We start from the raw sequence: 23,129 nt of genomic DNA on the forward strand, positions 1-23,129 counted from the left end.
TTGTGGTTCGCAATTCTGAGAGAGTGAACCGGAGAGGTTCATCGGGAAACAAACGGAAAAGCTTCGTTCTCGAAACAAATGGAAGATTTCGTGGGTAAAAAACCGATCCTGATCGAATCGAAAAATTGATGAAATAGCTGATGAAATCTGTAGCCACCGAGAGGTTTTAAAATCACAAAAATTTGAACACATAAAAGAAAACTCAAAAACAATAAGCTGGAGAACTCACCAGGAAACCCAAGGTTTCTGCAGGATTGACGATTTCCTGAAAACCATGCTTTTCTAGGTTTAAACTTTCTTCCCGAAGGCAACGGACCTAACATTATTTGGAAAGAAAATTCGATCACGAATTGAAAAAAAAAAAAATTGAGAGAGAGAGAGAGACGAACCTGAGCTCGAGAGAGATCGAGAAATCCGTGGAAGCAAATGGAAGATCCCTGATTTTCCATCTTTCTTCCGTTCTTGGATGAGCAACACGTGTATAGCAGGAAGAAAATCCAACGAAAAGGCACACGGATGAGAACGCGTGGGCAACGCTGTGCACAGAGAAACAAAAAGCAGAAAAGCGAACGAAGAAGGCGGAGCAATGAGGGACGCATAGGCAAATGAGGGCAAAACAGTCACTGCACTGCACAAAAGAGCAAGCAGCAAGGGAAACCAAGAAAAAATTCAGGGGCAAAACTGTCCGCCCACTGGTCATCCACAGTGTTCAACCCTTACGGGTTTTAGTATATATGATATAATTTGTTTCCTTTCAAGGCAGTTCCTCTCATTTTATTTCTTGAGCGGTCTGGAATTGATATGGAAATGCAAAGAATATACCTCTTTCAGCCTAAATGGTTAAATAGATTCTTGAAATTACTATTGTTCTGACTTACAGTTACCAGCTGGAAGCATTAGAAAAAGCAATCAAGCAGAACACAATAGTGTTTTTGGAGACTGGCTCTGGAAAGACTCTCATCGCGATCATGCTTCTCCGCAGTTATGCCTATATGCTTCGCAAGCAATCTCAGTTGATCACCGTATTCCTTGTTCCCCAAGTTGTCTTGGTCACTCAAGTATGCAGACCTACTACTCTCTCCACAGTTCTCTCTGTGCACTCGTACATTAAGCCTGGAATATATGCCTTGGAAAACATTGGATTTTGATGGCCTACGACTTATATCTCTTTCATTGCTCAATATAGTAACAAATTAACATGGTTACGTGGAAATCATGTTCGACTGAAATTTGTTATGCAAAAGCTGATAACAGTGGTATAAATTTGTCATTGTTAAGTCTCCAAAGTAAAATTAGGAAAATGTTTTATGTAGGCTTTAGAACCTAAATATATTCCAGGGTTTGTTAATTATTTTATCTTTATTTTTTTTATATCCTGTTGTGTCTTATAGCAAGCTGAAGCTGTGAAAATGCATACTGACTTAAAAGTGGGTATGTACTGGGGAGATATCGGTGTTGATCTCTGGGATGCAGATACATGGAAGGAACAAACTGATAAATATGAGGTGCGAGTTTTTTTTTTTTTCTTTTATTTAAAATATACAGAAATATGTATATAATTATCCTCCATTTTATGAATCCTTTTCTTCGATGCTGTTTCCTCAGTTCATTTGGCCATTTCTTGGCTAGTCTGATTTGTTTCATTTTTTATATTTTTTTCATCAATTAGTCACCAAATTCTTTTTTACGGGATGTTAGCTAGCATCCATAATTGTCTTTCTTAAAATGTCAGCTTATAAGTACAACAATTACAGTCTCTATAAACACAAGCACACTCGCACTCATTCGCTCACACGCTCACAAAATTTCAGCAATTGTGAAATATTTTGGTAAAGAAACTCCCAATTACCATTACTTACTTTAAATTTAAGATTTTTTCTTTGTCGTATAGTGTTTCTTTTATCCAAGACCGAGCTCAAGACTAATGATCTTGTCATATATGTTTCCATATGGCTGAGTGTATGATCTTTTAACTTTTGACCTTTTAACAGGTTCTTGTGATGACTTTTGCGATCTTGCTTAGTAATTTGAGGCATAGCTTTATCCAATTAAGCATGATAAAGGTCTTGATTATGGATGAATGCCATCATGCTAGGGGTAACCACCCATATGCATGCATAATGAAGGTGTGTGATGTCTATTTTAATTTGTTTCCTCTTAAATTTGTCTGTTGGAAAAAAAAATATAGTACCTTCAATGGCAACATGCTTAACCGTTGATTAATTATTTAATGTGAGTTTTGTGACTGCTTCATGTGCCAGAAGATTTGTCCACATGATATAGGACATCACCATACCTTACTTTAAATTAAGTGACTGAACGTAATTGATCCCTAGTTGTGTTGCTTCTTTACATGCAATTGTTGCATCACAATCCATGCTTTTGGTGATACTTTAAGGATTTCGATTATGTGCAGGAATTTTTCCATCGTCAGTTACATTCCGGTGAATCCAATCTTCCAAGAATATTTGGAATGACTGCTTCCCCTATAAAATCTAAAGGTACAGGTCTTAAGATAGGTTATATGACATCTATCAATTATATGAGTAAACTTGTATTCTTTGTGCGTGCAGTTTTTGTTATGAAACTTCTTTCTTTTGATACAGTTGGAAAATCACAATCGTCCTATTGGAAAGTAATTCAAGAGCTTGAGACCCTGATGAATTCAAAGGTTGACTCTGTTCACTGCATTAAATCTTTCCTATGGTCTTATCTCATTGTTTGTTGCAGATATGTTTCTAGTTCTTGGTTAGAACTTCATAAAAAAATTATTTACTTTTCATCGTTGATAGCTGTTCGATTTCTCTTCATACACTATCTGAACTTCAGTATATAATTTGCTTCAACTTGTTTCTGTTCGCTAACTTTTATATTTTACACTGTTTTCTTTGGTGTTTGAAGGTCTATACGTGTGTTAGTGAATCTGTAGCTGCTAAGTCTATACCACGTTCTACTCCAAAGTTTAAATTTTACAGGCCCGAGGAGACTCCGTGTGCCTTGTATGCGCATTTAACAAACAAGTTGAACACCCTAAGAGAAAAGGTGCGTATATTATAATTGTGGTTCTCTTCCCTATAATGCTGGTGCCTTGTGACTTAACAATTGGTTTACTACTTTTCAGCTTATACTGTCGCTAAAAAGCTTAGAGCTCTGTGAATCTACGTCTGATTCCATAATCAAAAGGATAATGAAAAATTCTTCTGCTTTGACATTCTGTTCGGAGGAACTTGGTGTTTGGATGGCTTCAAAGGTGTTTATTCAATTTCTTTGGCTTTGATTTATTTGAAACAGGCAATCCATGATTGACGTCATTGTTTTTGCATCTGCAAAATAGGCTGCATGGTCCTTGTCACACAAAGAAATTGCCTTGTTCGATTGGGAGAAACTGGACCGGTTGGGTGAGACGACTGTAAAAAGTTTCATTTTGGAAGCTTACCAGGCGTTTATATCTTTTCTACCATCTGGTACGTCTATTTATGCTTATTTGGAGTACTGGTACAGAATGTTGATTTTGATATACATGTTGATGTAGCTTACCTCATTTACTTCTTTCTAATGCTTTTAACACCTTTTCTTAGATCCGTTGTGGACTATCGCTGATGATATTAAACACAATATGGATGAAAGGTTTCTAACTCCCAAAGTTGTCCGTCTCATTCAATTGCTTCTCAAATACACGTTGGCATGCCCTCAATATATTTTTTATGTTTGTCGAAAATGTAGAATGGATTTGACTTTGTTGTTGTCTGGATATGTTGAGACTGAATCAGAAGTTCAGAACATCATTTGTTTCTATAGAAATTATAGCTTTAATTTGTGATGTATATTTCATGAATTGCAATGTACAATGGTTCGGGTATATATAAGGAAGAAGACTAAGAAAAACAAACAACATTCCCCTTAAAACAAGGAATAAAACAAGGAATAAAACATTCCTTAAAACATGGAATAAAACATTCCTTAAAACATGGAACTCATTATTTTCAACACTCCCCCTCAAGCTGGATCGAGGAGGTTCACTTAGCCAAGCTTGCCCAATAACCGATGAAACTGAGATGATGCTAGTGCCTTTGTAAAAAGATCTGCTAGTTGATCATGGCTTCGTGTGAACATGGTCCGGATGATTTGCGTTTGAACTTGAGCTCTGATGAAATGACAATCCACTTCAATATGTTTGGTTCTTTCATGGAACACAGGATTGGCAGCAATGTGCATGGCTGCCTGATTATCACACATAAGCGTCATAGGAGTAGAATTAGGAAACCCTAAGTCTGAAAGAAGCCCTTTAAGCCAAATGAGTTCACAAGCAGTGGCTGCCATGGCTCGATACTCAGCCTCTGCGCTGGAACGAGCAATTACCTGTTGCTTCTTACTCTTCCATGTGACAAGGTTTCCACCAACAAATGTACAATAGCCTGTGATTGATTTCCTATCAATTGCATTACCTGCCCAGTCTGCATCTGTGTAGCCACTAATGACAGTGGACTGATTGTTATGCATTGTAATTCCTTGCCCAATTGAACCCTTAAGATAACGAAGGATTCTCTTAACAAGGTTAAGGTGATCAACTGTGGGAGAGTGCATGAACTGACTAGCCAAGCTCACTGCATATGTGATATCTGGACGAGTGATAGTGAGGTATATGAGCTTGCCTACTAATCGTTGATAGTAGCTTACATCATGCATGGCTTCTCCATCTATGCTGAGCTTCAGTTTACAATCAACAGGAGTGATAGCAGGCTTGCAGTCAAGCATTTTTGCTTCTTGAAGGAGGTCCAATACATATTTCCGTTGATGTAGAAACAGTCCTTTTGAAGATGTTGCCATTTCGATCCCCAAAAAATACTTTAACCTTCCCAAATCCTTGATAACGAAAACTTGATGTAGTGAAAGTTTTAGTGCCTCAATCTCCACGGTATTATCTCCAGTGATGATAAGATCATCAACGTAGATGAGGACCACCAACTTCCCTTTGGTGCCAGTTCTTACAAATAGCGAAGAATCAGCATTACTTCGCATGAATCCAGCCTTTTCCAGAACAGAACTGAGCTTGGCATACCAAGCTCTTGGTGATTGTTTCAATCCGTATATTGCCTTGTGCAATTTACAAACCATGTTGCCTTTAATACCATCATAGCCTGGAGGAGGTTGCATATACACTTCTTCCTGCAGCTCGCCGTGAAGGAAAGCATTCTTCACGTCCATTTGGTAGAGTGACCACCCACAATTGATTCCAACTGACAGTAAAACCCTGACTGAGTTCATCTTGGCCACCGGTGCAAATGTTTCCTTATAATCTACACCAAAGGTTTGGGTGAAACCTTGAGCAACAAGTCTAGCCTTGTGTCTCTCGATAGATCCATCAGCTTTGAATTTAGTCTTGTAAATCCAACGACTTCCAACAGCCTTCTTTCCTGGTGGTAGTTGAACTAGGCTCCAGGTGCAATTCTCTTCCAGTGCACGAAGCTCTTCTTTCATGGCTTGGTTCCATTGTGGGAGAAGAAAAGCTTCTTGAAAGCTTCTTGGTTCATAGTGCTTATCAATTTCACTGAGAAATGTAGCATGAGATGTTGAGAACTTACTAAAGCTGATACATTCATTGATTGGATGTCGTGAGGCATATGTAACATAGTCCTGCAACCTAACTGGAGGTTTTCTGATTCGAGGAGGATTTCTTTTAATCACCTGAGACTCTGTAGAGGGCGGAGAATGATCAGAGTAGGGCTCGTCTTCACTCTCACTGGCAGTAATTTGGTCAGTTTGAACTTCTTCACGATCTGGACTTACACTGACTGATCTATTTTCCAACATCGGATAATTAAAGTTTTGAGGAAGTGGGAACATGTCAACTAAATCCTCCCCCTGACTTGTAAAATAGGGATAGTCTTCTTCGAACTTCACATCTCTTGAAACTGTGCACTTCTTAGTGACTGGATTGAAGCACTTGTATCCCTTTTGAGTGGTCGAGTATCCCATAAACACACACTTGGTTGCCCTGGCATCTAGTTTGTCACGGTTCAAGGTTTGGATGTGAACAAAACACACACAACCAAACACCTTGAGATGTGTCAAGTCTATTTTCCTCCCCTTAAGAACTTCATATGGAGATTTAAACCCTAGCACACGACTTGGAAGTCGATTGATGAGATAAGTGGCAGTAAGGATGGCAAACGACCAAAATTTCTTTGGAACGTGCATGTGAACCATGAGAGCACGAGTTTTTTCCAAGAGATCTCTATTTTTCCTCTCGGCTACTCCATTTTGTTGGGGAGTCCCCACACAGCTGGTTTGATGTATGATACCCTGAGAACTTATGTATTGAAGCATATTGTTGGATAGAAATTCAGTGCCATTATCTGACCTTAAAACCTTAATGTTTGATTGAAATTGCGTTTTAACATGCATGTGAAAGTCTTTGAAAATGGTAGGGACTTCACTTTTTGATTTCATAAGATATAGAAAACTTGTTCGAGAGAAATCATCAACAAATAGAACAAAATATTTAAAACCTTCCATTGATTCAATTGCAGGTCCCCATACATCGGTGTGTACCATTTCAAAAGGTTTACTTGTCCTAGACATTGAATTACCAAAAGGTAGCCTAGTAAACTTAGAAAATTGACAAGTATCACAAGTAGGATAAGGGTTACAAAAATTTGGAAACAGTTTCGACAAGACAAGTTCAGAGGGGTGAGCTAATCTCCTATGCCAAAGTTGGTTTTCATCTATGGACTTTGATTGAGCTTGAAGAGCCTGAGTGAAACATGCATTCTTGCACAGGTAGTAAAGTCCATTTATGAAGACCCCTTCACCAATCATCTTCATGGTGAGAACATCCTGAAACATCACTTTATTTGGTGAGAAAATAGCACGGCAGTTTAGGGTGTTGGTGATCTTTCCAATTGACAAAAGTTGAAAAGGAAAGGTTGGTACATAGAGGGCAGTGGAAGGTGTTTTTTGAGAGAGTAAGTTTATTTCTCCTTTTCCCAAAACTAAGACATTTTTTCCATTTGCAACAGACACATGTGAGGGGCTTGAAAATTTTTTAAAATGATGTAAATTTGTAACTTTGTTTGTCATATGATCTGTGGCGCCTGAATCAATTATCCAACAATCAGTTTCAGTACTAGTTAATAGGGCAGTAGTAAAGGCTTTGAGTATACCTGATGCTTCTCCCTTTGGAACTTTCTCATTTCCAGCAAGAAATCCGGCAAATTGTCCCAACATAGCTGTGTGACTACCCTCTTCATTGCCTTGACCATGTGAGCCTCCTCCGTGCCCCTTACTTTGTAGGTAAGCTGCAAATTCATTGATCAATGACAATGGATTGGCAGTGAACTCCATGGATCCTTGTGAGATAGTAGGAGCTTGAGCATTAGCAAGTTTTGCCTTGAAATGAGGTTGAAATTGTTGTGAGGACCTTGGTATCATCCTTCCATCTTTGCTGAACTTAGGCTTGAGTTCAGGATGAAGTTCCCAACACTTGTCTTCCTCATGACCAACACCATTGCAATATTTGCATTTTAGATGTGTGTTTCTTCCCTTGTATACCTTGGCTTCTGAGTTCTTGTAATTTGATGCATATGCCCGAGTCTCCGTTAATCTAGGATTGTGATCAACATTCATAACCTTCTTCCTTGCTTCTTCTCGTTGGATAGTTGCACAAACATTGTTGAAGGTAGGCAGGTCTTGACTCATCAAGATGTGACTCCTTAGGTCCTCGTACTCAGAGCTCAGACTCCCTAACAGCTGATAAATTTTGTCTTCCTCAGCTCGTTTTAGGAGAATGGTAGGATCTGTGGTATGAGGGAGATATACATCCAACTCATTCCACATGGCTTTGAGACTCCCAAGGTGTTGAACAAATGCTTTCCCTTCTTGTTGAGCACTGGCAATGTCCTTCTTTAATTGGAAGACCCGTGCATAGTTGTTTTGATTTCCATACATATCCTGCAAAGCTTTCCAAAGATCATGGGCGGAATTGGAGTAGCTAAAAATTTCAGCAACATGTTTCTCCATGGTGTTGAGCAGCAAGGACATGACAAGTTGATCTTTGCAGAGCCATGCATTGTATGTAGGGGAAGAACGATCTGGAGCTTCCACGCTTCCATTTACAAACCCTAACTTCCCTTTGCCTCCGAGAGCTTGTGAAACAGCTCGGGACCAAGGAAGATAATTGAACTCGTTCAAGAGAACTGAACATAAACGTTGATTGGTGTTAACCTCAACGTCTGAGGAGTTTGGAGAGAGATTGTGCCGGGTTTCCTTATCATGGTTGACAGAACTTTCTTCAGTCATGGCTTAGACTTTGAAAGAAAGAAAAAATCGCAGCAGCAAGAATTGTAGAGACAGGTTACAAATGAACCTGCTCTGATACCATATAGAAATTATAGCTTTAATTTGTGATGTATATTTCATGAATTGCAATGTACAATGGTTCGGGTATATATAAGGAAGAAGACTAAGAAAAACAAACAACATTCCCCTTAAAACAAGGAATAAAACAAGGAATAAAACATTCCTTAAAACATGGAATAAAACATTCCTTAAAACATGGAACTCATTATTTTCAACAGTTTCAGTTTTGCATAATATAGACTGAAGCAAGTTCAAAAGCAGACGAGTCCGCATGTGGACGTGCAAGCATTTGAACGCTCAGTTGTTCTTTTTTTAAAAAGGCCAAACAATCAAAATCAAATAGGATGTTCTCATTTTTTTTTCTTAAACTTGAACATCCCCACATTTATAATTCTCCTATTTTCTGCTTCTTAGGAGCTTAAAGGATTTGAGATGTATAATTTTCGTTGAAAGAGTCATCACAAGCATTGTAGTTCAGTCTTTATTGTGTGAGTTTCTTCCAAAATGCACCGACTGGAAGACAAAGTACATTGCTGGAAACAACAGTGGGGTGCAACTCCAGAGCAGAACTAAGCAAAATGAGAACGTTGAAGAATTTCGTAATGGCATGGTATGCTTATATTTGTCCTTTTATAGTCATGGTTAGCAGTCTCTTACAAATTTCCACCTTTGATTCTGAAGCTCTGTATGTTTTAGGTGAACATAATTGTTGCAACATCGATTCTTGAAGAGGGTTTAGATGTTCAAAGCTGCAATTTAGTTGTTAGATTTGATCCTTCGTCCACCGTTTGTAGTTTCATACAATCTAGAGGTCGTGCAAGGATGCAAAATTCGGATTATGTATTAATGGTGAACAGGTAATTGTTCTGTTTGTTTTCATTTCACATAGGCTCTGAAATCTGTTTGCCCTTGAAAAATCTCTCTAAAATCAATATCTACCGTGCCTTTTATTTTAGAGAGATCTTTCACCGACAAACACATTTGACAGATTGTAATTGTATTCTCTTTTGATGATCAGATTGTAATCTCGCAGAGTTTACTCTCTTCTAACTCATAACTAAATAACGATTTAGGTAAAAAAATTTGTGGTAATACTTTGTCAACTCTTTTGTTTTGTACAGTGGGGATTTGAATACGTATTCTCGATTACAAGATTATCTTGTAAGTGAAGATATAATGAGAAAGGAGTCCTTACGCCATTCTTCTCTTCCCTGCACATCTCTGGAAAATGATTTGCTGGATGATATATTTTATCGTGCAGAAAGTACCGGAGCAAGCTTGACCCTTAGTTCTTCCATTGGTTTGATATACTTCTACTGCTCAAGGCTTCCTTCTGATGGGTTGGTTTTGTGTAGCACTCGAATTTTCAATGTATCTAAGTATTGTCATTATGTTTGTCTAATTTAATTTTGATTTTGGTTTGTACAATCTTGTTTCAGTTATTTTAAACCTGCTCCAAGGTGGGATAATGAGACGGGCATTCTACATCTTCCCAAGAGCTGTCCAATACGTGACGTTCATGTAGAAGGCAATGTTAAAACTCTGAAGCAGATTGCAAGCAACTTCACAACATTGGTGCTCTAACCGATAATCTTGGACCCGATATTGTTGTGGAAGAAGCCAAGCAAGAGCATGGTAACTTCTCTAACTCGTCCATGCCTTGACGGCCTCTTGTAACTTACACCTCTAAAATACTTTAATTTTGGTTAAATTCTATCCACTTTTGTTGTCTCACGCATATTTATGACTCTGCTCTTGCTCTACATGTAGGGAGTGAGCCTTATGACGATGAACAACCTAGTTATGTCCCATTTGAGCTGGTCAAACCTTGGTGTTCAAACGATTCCAGTATACTGTATCGTTGCTATTTAATTGAGTTGAAGCAGAATTTTTGTTACGAAATTCCAGTTAGTAAAATCGTTCCTGGCATGAGGAGTGAGCTTGACCACGATATTGCAAATATTTCTTTTGACTTAGAAGTTGACAGGGGTACTATAACAGTGAACCTTAAACCCGCTGGACAGATTCATCTTAGTTCAGAGCAGGTAATGCTTCTTGTATTTTAAATGTTGACTTTTTTACTATTATATGATACAAAGATAATTTAATGGGTTACATACGTACCTCATTTGTATAACTTTCTATGCCAGGTTCTTCTATGTAGGAGGTTCCAAATCACAATTTTTCGAACTTTATTGGATCATAGTTTACGAAAGTTGGAGGAAGTTTTAGGCAGATTTAGTTTGGGACAATATCTTGGGATTGATTACCCTTTGCTCCCTCAGGCCAGAATACAGAGGAGACCTCTAGTCTTTGATTGGGAATGCGCTGTGTCTATGCTGTTTCCGTATGAAGAACACTCTAAGGAGCACATAGATTTTTCTCTATCCGATAATTGTTCCCATGTTCTACATACCAAAAATGGCATAGTTTGTACTTGCATGATCCGAAATTCCTTGGTCTGTACCCCTCATAATGGTCTCCTGTATTCCATTACCAGTTTGTTTGATAACTTGAATGGAAACTCACTTAGGAAACTTAGGGACGGCCAAGTTCTTACCAACAAGTCATACTATGCAACACGGTATTTTCTTCTACTGCATACCTCGTGTATTGGCATCCTCATCTTTGCATACTAATGATCTTGTATGTCCAAAAAAACATCATGAAGTGAAGCCAAATCTATTTATGAGTAACTCGAAGAATTACCTAATTGCAGGTATGGGATCAACTTAAATTTTGATCAACAGTTGCTGCTGAAGGGTTAACGAATTTTCGAGGTTCAAAATTATCTTCAGAGGTGCAGAAATGAGAAAGTGAAAGCTCTGATTGTTTAACTTCTTGTATGTAGATTCTAGTGTAGATAAGGAATCCTAGCTTCATTCGATTGGTGTGTCTGTTTATTACTCGGCTTAATTTGTTATATTTTTCAACAGAATTGTAAATAATAATTAGTAATCCATTTTGGATATTTTTACAATGCATTTTGATTTGTTAAAGAAACCTAATTAATGCGACAGAACATGTTGTCCATTGTATCTAGCTCTGGTTTTTCTCATACTAAATTATTACAGGATAGGAAACCTAATGTGTGTTTTTTTGTTCACAGAATCAAGCCATACTGTCGAATTGCCGCCTGAACTTTGCTCTGTAATAATCTCTGCATTATCAATCAGCAGTTTATATTCATTTTCATTTGTTCCATCAATCATGCATCGTCTTGAGTCCTTACTTGTTGCTGCGATATTGAAGAAGATGATTTTGGATCACTGCAGTCAAAATTTTACTATTCCAACCATTAAGGTACATGATGAAACATTTACGAACTCTAATCCTTGGTTATTTATGGTTCTGAACTAAACATTTTAATTTGTGCTATCTAATATCTATTTGTAGGTCTTGGAAGCTATTACGACAAAGAGTTGCCAAGAGAAGTTGCACTTGGAATCCTTGGAGGCTCTTGAAGATTCGTTTCTCAAATATGCTGCTTGTCAGCAGCTTTTTAAAACCCATCAAAATAATCATGAGGGCCTTCTCAGTATAAAGAAGGGAAAAATAGTTTCTAATGCAGCCCTTCTCAAGCATGGATGTGACCGCAAACTTCCGGTAGAATTTATTTTCTCTATTTATTTTTTTATTTTTTAATCTTCTTATCCTCATGAATTATGTTGAAGCCCGAAAGCTGCTTTCAGATTGTTAGCACTATTATGTCAGAACCCTTTCAAAGATTGCTGTATGATGGTACAACTACTTTGAGATTCTTAGTTTTTGGTTAAACTAAAAATAACCATTATGTATTTGTGACTTCTCTGCCATTGTTTTCATATTGCAGGGCTTTATCCGGAACGAGTCTTTTGATCCAAAAAAGTGGTTCATGCCTGGAGATTAGCCTGGAAGTTATCCTTTAAGTGAGGAGTTGCCTTGTAATGGAAGACACATCTGCATTAGGGGAAGAAGGAAGGTAAAAAGTAAGAGTGTTGCTGATGCAGTTGAGGCGCTAATCAGTGCATTTCTGAGCACAGATGGTGAAATAGCTGCCATATATTCCATGAATTGGATTGGCATAAAGGTGGATTTCGACCATATACCACATAAGAGGCACTTCCAAGTGCAGGCGGAGAAGCTCACTGATATACAACATTTAGAGTCCCTACTGAACTATTCATTTCATGATCCTTCTCTTCTAGTGGAAGCACTAACCCATGGTTCTTACATGCTTCCTGAGATCCCGGATGTTATCAGGTATATGTGACGATGAAATAAATTTTGTGCATGCTTAAATCGTGGCTCTGATATGTTATAAAAACTGTGCGCTTCTTTGCTTAATTTGGAGCTATTCCATTTCGACTTTGTTTAAATTTTACTCCTCAAAGCAGCAGTTTATTCTGCTCGTCATTGCTTAAACAAACAGTTTCTTAAAGCCCGTGATTTACTTGATCTATAGGCAATATGTTTAGACTGAAATCTTTTGAGCCATATTATCTGTACTTATCAGAATTATATTCATTTTTGTTTAGCGGCTAGAATTTCTTGGCGATGCGGTGTTAGATTATCTGATCACCATTTATTTGTACAATAAATATCCGGGGATGTCACCAGGACGTTTAACTGATATTAGGTCTGCTTCTGTGAACACCGATTGTTATGCACCATCTGCTGTGAAGGCTGGACTGCACAAACACATTCTCCATGCTTCACACAAACTCCACAGCGACATAGCCTCCACTATCAACAATCTTGGGAGGTTATCTATGGAGTCAACTTTCGGATGGGATTCTGAGACATCCTTCCCCAAGGTTAATTAGTTTCCAATAGTCATTTAATAATTTCTCAGCTGAACTTTATTTGATATGTTCACCATTATTTGAAACGGGTACTCGGAGACATTATTGAGTCTCTAGCAGGTGCAGTTTGTATTGATTCTGAATACGATAGCAACATCGTCTTTCAAAGTATACGTCCTCTCTTGGAACCCTTGGTTTCACCAGAAACGATGAAGCTCCATCCTGTAAGGGAGTTAAAAGAACTGTGCCAAAGATTGCATCTTGATATGAAGAAACCTGTCAAGTCCTTCGAAAATGGTAGGGCTACCATTATAGTAGAAGTTGAAGTGAACGGGGTCACATACAAGCATACATCAACGGCTTCAGATAAGAAGACGGCAGAAAGATTAGCTTGCAAAGAAGCTTTGAGGTCTTTGAAAGAAACTAGCGCCTAAGTAACCTTGGGAAACAAGTTTGAACCATGTTTAGCAATCAGAATACACATAACTAGGTAAACAGTTATCTCAATTCACCAGATGATTCAGAACTCAGAACCAGAACAAGAAGAAGAGGAAGGAGGGTAGGAGACGTGGTGCCAACAGGCCACCGGCCGCAGGTTATGAAAATATGAGTTTGAGGGGTTTGCATTGCTGTTTGGAGTAAAGAGTTGTTTGAATTTGTGTTTTAGTTGGTGTACAAGGGTTATAAGCCTAACTATTGTCCTCTTTCTGCTTCCCAATATAAATTTGCATGGATTTTTGAATCTCAGATTTCCCATCCAAGCAAGAAAAGGAGGGAATAAGCAAAAATGCAAGAAAAAAAATTCTAATATTTCGTTTTCAAATTTTTTTCCAAACAATTAACACACGAAAATACTCATAGTTAAGCACAGTGAATCTGAGTTAGAATTAGGGGAAATAGACAAAAATGGGAAATTTTCTTAATCTTGGGACAAAAATAGGATTTTTTGATATGCATAGAACATGCACACACCATGCACAATAATAGGACATAATTAAGATTTTTCCTACAACTGAAAATGACCTAATTGCCCTCGTATATAAATGGGTTATTTCCTTCCATTTTCTTATTTCTTTCTCTCTCTCTCTCGAAGAATCCTATTGATGCACTCACCCTTTAACAACCCACCTCACTAGCGGCAACCCTTTCTCTCTCACCGATGGCCGTCCTTTCATCAGTCCCCTCTCTCCTCTCTTTTCGAACTAGTTACCCAAGATTCAGATTGCATTTAACTTTTGGTGGTAGTACAATTCCCAACTTGCAATCCCCAGACCTTGGTATGCAATGAATAATAATTCATCCGCCGAAACTCTCATGAAGGGCACATGTGAAGAGTGCACTTCCAAACTCATGACTTTCTTGTCAATTTCTTTTAACTTCTTAGTTTCAAGGCAAGATGGGATTGGATGAATCAACATGAGCCCAAGCACAGTACGAGTGATGCGGGTTTCTTTAATGATATTTGAGGAATTATTTTCTTAATTTTAAAAGGTTTGCTTATGGGTTTTGAATTCAAAGTGCAATATTTATGAGTATTAATTTTTGGGTTCTTATGATTTATGGCTGCTAGGTTTCTTGCCTTTACCTGTATTTTGTGAGTTCGTGGGTTCTATGGTTGGGCTCAAATATTTCTTGGCTTTGGCTTCAATTTTCCATAAAATTATACACTGTATGCACATGAGATGCATAAAGGAGGTCAAATTTGGGTTTGTGCTCAATTATTTTAGTCTAATTTTGACATAACACAATTAACAACGACACAAAATCACGCTCTATATGATTCGAACTTATGACATCGGGTTTTGGAGACTTAAGCATGCCTTGTTCAAACTTTGTGTTGTGCATCTTTTCATTTAAGAAAGCAAACATTGTTAATGTTATCAAAAACTTCTTCCTTTTCCATTTACTAACAAAAAGTACATGACAACTAAATTTGAAGAAAAGTAAAGGAAAAGAAACAAATCTAGCCCCTATTAAAACCATTTAACATATAACAAAAAATGTTCAGTTCCTAATGCCATCTACATGAATTGCAGCTACTAAATTTTTCATGGCACCAGTTATTCCAATGGGGTCAAATTGTGAAAAGACCATGTGCACTTCCGCAGTCGCTGCATGTTTTGACAGTTGCACTATCCTCATGAATTCTTGCATACCATTTTTGCTGAATACAGGGAATGAAAAGAGCGGGAAGGAACCTTGGTGAGTATTTCCAGATGAAGCTCATAGGGAAGAGATTGTATGAAAGTTGGGTCGTTGTGCCTTTCTTCATCGCTTTGCCTTTCTTCATCGTTCTACAATTGGATGAGGTGGTTTGTGCTTGGACAACTATGAATAAATACACTACCTCTCATGCAACCCAAAACTCATTCATGCAGAATTTCATAATTAATTATCACAATTTCCTAATTATGCCTAGTTTTTAAAGATTTTTGTTTGTGTATGCACAATAACCAACTAGATGAGGTGGTTGAGACTTTACAACCCAACCATGCATGCATGCACAATAAAGGACAACAAATGGTTGAGTTGGAATTTAAACACTACGATTACAACAAAATTAAACGAACAAAAAACAAACTTAGTACCTATCTCTACCACATAATATATCACAAAATATATTCACTTCTTGATGCCATATACAGGCATTACAAATAGTGAATCTTTCATGGTCATATGCATCCCAATGAGTTTAGAGTGTGACTGGACCTTGTGGACTTCCATAGTCGCCACAAAGTTTAATGGCAACGTTGTCGTCGTGAAATTTTAGGATTCAAGCACTTACTTTCCTATTCACCCAAAAATTCGACAAACACAAGCAAAACCTTTCTCGGTATTCCATTACACTCAACCGTCTTAAGTTGTTATGGTTGAGAGAATAGAGAGGTTTGAGCACTTTGTGCTTGGAATCCCACCCTTGGCACACCAAGATCGCACCATACACGTAAATTGCTACTTGATGACCCTCTGAGGTCGCACTTTTAAGCTGCTCAATCTAGCTTCTTCTTTGTTATCTCAGAAGAAGTATAACATTCTCACCATGTAAAGGGCCACAAGGTTGCCGCACTGGATGTAGCAATTGATGAAGAATGAGACTTTGTCAGACACACCCTATGATCTAAGTGGGTTGACAGTCTCAAAGTCTGTAATATTGATGTGTTGGTAGATGCAAGGGTCTTTGGCTATTTCATTGAACTTTTTCAAGACCATCTTCATCGAAAAGAGGTCCCTTAATGAGTGGGAAGCAACGATGATGAGAATTTTGAGAAGAACATTTGAAGGGAGAAATGGTGCGCCCTTTCTTCATCATTTTCAATTTCTGGTTTTTTTATTTTTATTTTTTGGGACGATGTACATTGAACTTGTGATTTTGTAATGAAACACAAACCCACAAGACAACTTAAATTGATGGTGAATAAGGGTCTTCAAATGGTGCAACTTCCCATCACAAAAGGGGTCATTCAAATGGTGCAATCTCCCATGACAAATAGTTAACTGCCTAAACACGTAATAAATCAAAAATAAAACCACCCAATAACATTGAAAACATATAAGCTGGAATTAGGAAAATTAACATTTTCTCAAATCTTGTTGGGTCAAATTAAGTACCCAAACAAAACATTAATTAAAACCCACTACTTTTGTAATATATTATTATCGAACATTGGGACATTTATGAGTTGAAATGAGGAAAAAACACATCTTACATATAGTGAATGCAATGCACACCTCAAGTAGGTTAGGACAAGACATGAGAGTCATGCACACCACATCTACACAGCATCTACCTTGTATTGTCAATTTGCTAACTAGTTTGCCAACCAATCCATTTAGAAACAATGCATGGAAGGCAAAATTTGCTATCCAATTTGCAATTTTTAGTTTGGGATTTCATTAACATGAGGATGGTGCATTTTTCAATATATGAAACCCTAAAATAATGGGATAAGTCACATCCCTTTTGGCACTTAGTCTTGAATAGAATCTTAAGGCCAACATGCTAATGCCAACTGGATTTACACTAATGTGTGGAAAAATTTTGATTTTTGACGTGGTAAAATACTAGGTATGTTCCAATTTGTGTTTCAGTTCAATTGCAAAAATTTCACAAAATTTTTCCGATATGTGCATATACATGCATATGTTATGCATATCGCTTGCATAAGGTGTGCATTTTATGTGCATGGCATATTTTGTGCATATGGTATGCATAATGTGTGCATGGGATGTGCATATAATAAGGATACATAGTACACATAGTTATTATCATATAATATTTAGCGAATACATTGCACAACAATAAAATATCATAAAATCCCATTATGGTTGACACGGTTCCTTTCCCTTCCCTTGTTGCATTCTTCCTCCATTTCGGCATTCCCTCCTGAGAACACTCGTACGACTCAATATCGCCTCGACGTGTCCACCTGTTATTTTCTGCTTGCTTGCACGATAAAGTGCTTCGTTAACTTTACCATTGAGGTCCACAAGCTCTTTCTACGTTCATTAGCTTGTGGTTCCAATACTTGGCGACACCACACTCATAGTCGAGTCTCCTGCAGACCTGATCTATATTTTTTAGTGGTCTTTCCGAGTCCACGGAGCTAAACGATGACGTAGGATTTGCCTTTGACTACCTCGTAAGTAGAGGAGGCTCCATATTGTACCACCCGTGGAACTCCACAATAAAGCCCTAAGTTTCATGTCACATCCCGGCCTGGGGGGAGACCACTTCCTAGGCCCACTCCACCACCGTAGCACGATATTGTCAACTTTGGGCCCCGATCATGCCCTCACGATTTTGTTTCTAGGAACTCACACGAGAACTTCTTGATGGATCACGCATCCTGAGAATGCTCTCGCGTGCTGCTCGCTTAACTTCGGAGTTCCAACGGAACCCGAAGCCAGTAAGCTCCCAAAAGGCCTCGTGCTAGGTAGGGATGGGAATATACATTTAAGGATCACTCCCCTGAGTGATGTGAGATGTCACAATCCACCCCCCTTAGGGGCCCGACGTCCTCGTCGACACACCATAACCAGGGTTAGGCTCTGATACCAAATTATCACATCCCAACTCGGGGTGGATCCACTTCCCGGGCCCGCTCCACCACCGTAGCACGATATTGTCCGCTTTGGGCCCTGACCACGCCCTCAAGATTTTGTTTCTGGGAACTCACATGAAAACTTCCCGATGGGTCACCCATCCTGGGAATGCTCTCACGCGTTACTCGCTTAACTTCAGAGTTCCAACGGAACCTGAAGCCAATGAGCTCCCAAAAGGCCTCGTGCTAGGTAGGGATGGGAATATACATTTAAGGATCACTCCCCTGGGCGATGTAGGATGTCACATGAAATGTGGGACTTGGACATGTTAGTCTTGTGAATTGTTTTGACTATCTAAGACGTGTAATTTTTTATGGGATTAATGGTTATTGCAACTATGTGTGAGAAGCGTATTTATACACATGTCTACCATGATGAGGATGAAATTTTTTGTGTAAAAGAGAGATTGTGTTGAAGGTAGGGGTGGTTCGGTATGGGATCCCATACCGAAATCCTTGTCTCGATTCCCAAACCGAAATTTTCGGGAATCCCAATTTCAATACCGATCCCAAACCAAATTTTCGGGAATCCCAAAATAGTTTCGGGATTTTGGGACAAATCGGGAATCCCTTAATGGTTTTGGGTTTTTGGACAAAAATTTGACATATTATGCTTTTGGGCTAAAATTCAACATTTTATATTGAAAATTGACATATAGGCAGGCCCAATCTGCCAATTCAAAAGCATCTGTGCACAATCTACCTATTCAAAAGCAATCTGCCAATCTGTGCACAATAGCATTTGCCTATTCAATTTCAACAACACATGCCTACTCGATTGAGGCAAACAGAATTACCTTGTCCTTAATGTCCTTGTGGCATTGGTTTGTTTGTACACCTTCTCTGTTAACAATAACACACCAACCAAACAACATTCTGTTTGCCTAATACCCCAAGTAATTCTCATAAAAAGACAAAAATTTTGATCTTTCTTAAACTTTGATCAACATTGGTAAATATTGGTCGCTAATGTGACATCCATTTTATTAATAATGGCTTCCTACTAGAAGAGAATAACCTCCACGGCTCCACATATGCCATTAAACCAGAATCTGAGAGAGTATTAAATCGGAATCTGAGAAAGTATTAAACTAATCTGCAAAAACCCAAGAACCTAAGAACATGAACCATTAGATCAATTAAATAGAATCTGATCTATGAAACCAAACAAACCCTAAATTTACAAACCCTAATCTAGAATTCAAAAATTAAATTTCAAAACCCTAAAATTACAAACCCTAATCTAAAATTCATAAATTAATTTTCACAAACCCTAAATTAAATTTCAAACCCTAAATTAATTCCCATATTTATTTACCTGTGTCTAAGTATGAGAGATAGAATCGCATGAGAGAGTCAGAGACTCCTAAGAAAGAGAATCGCAAGAGAGAGTCGTGAGAGAGAGACCTCAGACCGGTGGTAGTTATGACTCTGCATCGTGAAGGAAGGGAGAGACAGCGGTGGATGATCCACGTGTGGTGGTGGGCCGGTGAATGGCTGGCCGAAGTTGGATTTGAGTGAGACTGAGCTGAGAGAGAGACTGAGAAATGAAATGAAAGTTAGAAACTAGAGTGGAGTTAGTTCAGTCCTCGATGGGGACAAACAAAGCTGAAACTTGAAAGCCTAACAAGGAATAGATGGACGGCATAGATTAATTTGAAACAATCCAACGGTTCAAATTAATTCTCATTATAATTAAAAAAATAATATATATATATATATAATAATTAAAAAAATATATTTTCGGTTCGGTATGGGAATATAGAAATATTAGAAAGATAATCCTGATTCCCATACCGAAATTTCGGTATTTTTTCGGTATGGGAATACCAAAATTTTGGAAAAATCGGTCTGGGACATTTTTGGTTTGGGATCGGTATTTTTTTGGTTTGTGATGCGAGAATTATACGCACACAAATTAAACCCTCTTTTTGACAATTGTAGTATAGAATGTAAGTAGGGATCGTTCAGGACCGGGGATTAGGAGGGATTGTTAATCACTTGGATTTCACTCAAAAACGTAAAAACACAATATAAAACACTCTACTAGACTCAAAGAATGCAAAACTAAACTTTAAAACACTAAAACAAACCAAAAGACTCAAAACAGCACCAAAACACTCAAAACTGCCTTAAAAACACTTTCTGGGCAGTTTTGAGCACTTTGAGTACTTTGGACGAATTTGGGTAACAAATTGAATCAAAACACTTATAAACACAAACTAAAACACTTTCTAACTAATTTGGACATTAAAGTAAGGGGGGATTGAGTTTTGGACGAAATTAAACTAATTGCACAGATTCTAATTAAAAACAGAATGTAAATATGAATGTGATGGATTTGAATGGATGGGATGAAAAGCTAGCTAAGGGGTTCATCTCCACATATGTTACACTTGCATAATAAAACGATTTCCAATTGCTTTTCAATAAACCATGATGCTCAACACCCCAAGTTAACCGTGATGCACTAATTAACTCTCAAATTTTCCTTATGTTATTGAATTGGATGATGCATGCGACAATTTAAATCATTCTCCGATGGTTCTCAACATGAATGCATAGAAGAGATACAATGAGAGATCATTATGTTCTATGAAAATTATAAGTGTTGACGAGGCAATTGTAACTATGAATGCATGATACTCTTGCCAAGAATTCATTTAATGCGATTGTTTATAAGCAACCTCCACTACTTGTGAATATAAGTTCATAACTATTAGGTGAAACTCACTTATATTCTAGCGTCATATTTATGCATGAAAATTAAGTGTGCACTCTCAATAAACATACATAAATAAGTTATCAATCAAATAGTTAATCAAATTGAATTCACAACTTATGAAACGTAATTAGAAGTAATCAAATCATATTGCAAGCATAAACATATATTTCGAATCCCCCCCTAGCCAAGGGGGGGTTTAGTTCCTCATGATACAAAACAAAGAGAATCAAAGAAACACCTAAACATTCCAACAACTCAAACTTGAATTGTATGAACGTTTAGGCCCTCTTCTCTTCCATTCCTCATTCGTACAAAACAAAGAGTATTGAAATTAAACATTGAAATCAAAGAAACACCTAAACATTCCAACAACTCAAACTTGAATTGTATGAACGTTTAGGCCCTCTTATCTTCCTCTTCGTTGTAGCACAAGGTCTAAGGATAGTTTGATGGTGTGAATGGTTTGGGGAGTGGTGAAAATGGAAGGAGGAGGCCACGGCAATGGGATGATTTCTGGTGTGGTGTTTGGATTATTAGGGAGAGAGCACGGCACAAGGGAATGGTTGGTGTTTGTGACTGAAATGTGTATGGAAGAATGAATGTTTTATTGTGTGAAGTGTGTATGGTTTTTATAGGGAGATGAATGGATGGGAGAGGGAACATGACAGCTAGGTAAAGTGAATGCATGTGCAAAACAGCTAGGATGACTGAAATTGTAAGGGGAATGCATGTGCAATGCTGGAAATCTGATAGGAACTCACGGCATGGGTAGGAATGATGGCAGGTTGTGTATGATGATGAATGCATGTGGATTAGGTTGGAAAGGTGTGTGGAATGGCTGAATGTGGTGCAATGATAATGTCTTGTGGCTGAATGGATTAAAGAATGGGAGTGCATGTGTTGAATGATTGCACGACATGGGTATTTTCTGGAATGTTGAATGTGCATGTGAAGTGGCTGATTAGAATCTAGGGTGCATGTGCACGGCAATGTGTTAGAATGGATGTGTGGCTGCATGTGATGAAGTGGTGATGAATGTGAATGTGGTTGAATGATTAAGTGGCTGAATTAAAGAATGGGATGCATGTGAATTAGGTTGGAAAGTGGTTAAAGAGTGAGGGTATGCACGGCAATGATGGTGGCATGTGCTGATGGTTTATGAAGATGCATGTGCAATGAAGTGGAATGGATGTGGCTGCAAGGTTTTGTGTTAGGTGATAAGTGGTGATGATAAGTGTATGATATGTGATTATGATAAGTGATAAGTGGTGATGATAAGTAATGATATGTGGGAGTGTGGCTGAAATGAAGGAGTGGAATGTTGGAATGTTATGCACGGCTAATGATATAGGAAAGGTTTAAATGTCCTAAAACTAAAGGGAACAAGGTTCCAACACTTTGGTCTTCAATTAGGTCTTCAATTTCGTCCAACACTTTGGCTCCAAGCATAAGCTATCCATCCTTAGCCCAAAAGTGCTCCAAAAGTCTCCAAAATGCATCTTTTTGCTCCTTTAGCCCTTTGGACCTACAAACACACGAAAATAGCTTAAAGTACTAAAATAACTAAAGAAACATAACGTAAATGCACGAGAACAAGCCATTTAAGTCGCATGAATATGCTCCTATCAGTTTGGTTTGGGAATTTTGGGAATTTTTTCCACCCCTAGTTGAAGGTGTTTATGTGGTGAGGATGCGGGGCATATGACCTTCAAAAGTTGTAAGAATCCCGCATCACTACTTTTTTGTCCCCTAAGTTGAACGATGCTTCCAAATGTTGTTACTTTATTTCCAACATAAATGTTAGTGTGTTATCAAATCTCACACCCCCTACATCATGTTGTGCATGGGTTGGTCCAGACATATGTAACTATTTTGTATTATAGCATTTTTATGCAAATATAAACAATATGAAGCGTTCGACCAGTTGGTGATTATACATTGATAGTTTTAACAAGATATGGGTTCAAATTTTACATCTTCTTTTTTCTTTCTATACCCATTCTTATAGTTTTCACTCATCGTTTGAAGGACCCAGAATCCAACACATTATATATATTGATAATAATATAGAAACACAAGGCAAATCATATTGAGATGACAAATGTGCATGTCATGTGCATATCGTGTACAATTTTTTTCATAATGAACTAAGACTTGTAA

At 38.0% G+C, this 23,129-nt stretch overlaps 1 long non-coding RNA gene and 1 pseudogene across 1 annotated transcript; both read left to right on the forward strand.

Annotated features, from left to right (window-relative positions):
• The first annotated feature begins 1,309 nt into the window (after positions 1-1,309).
• Positions 1,310-3,783, forward strand: LOC125468080. Its single transcript, XR_007255796.1, has 5 exons — positions 1,310-2,126; positions 2,607-2,671; positions 2,976-3,042; positions 3,292-3,464; positions 3,579-3,783. It is a non-coding gene; the product is annotated as an uncharacterized LOC125468080 (long non-coding RNA).
• Positions 3,784-8,433: 4,650 nt separating this feature from the next.
• LOC103942176 lies at positions 8,434-12,996 on the forward strand (annotated as a pseudogene).
• The last annotated feature ends 10,133 nt before the right edge of the window (positions 12,997-23,129 follow it).

The sequence above is a fragment of a genome, unplaced genomic scaffold (assembly GCF_019419815.1).
Source record: "Pyrus x bretschneideri cultivar Hongxiangsu unplaced genomic scaffold, Pyrus_bretschneideri_v1 Contig116, whole genome shotgun sequence".
NCBI classification, from domain to species: domain Eukaryota; kingdom Viridiplantae; phylum Streptophyta; class Magnoliopsida; order Rosales; family Rosaceae; genus Pyrus; species Pyrus x bretschneideri.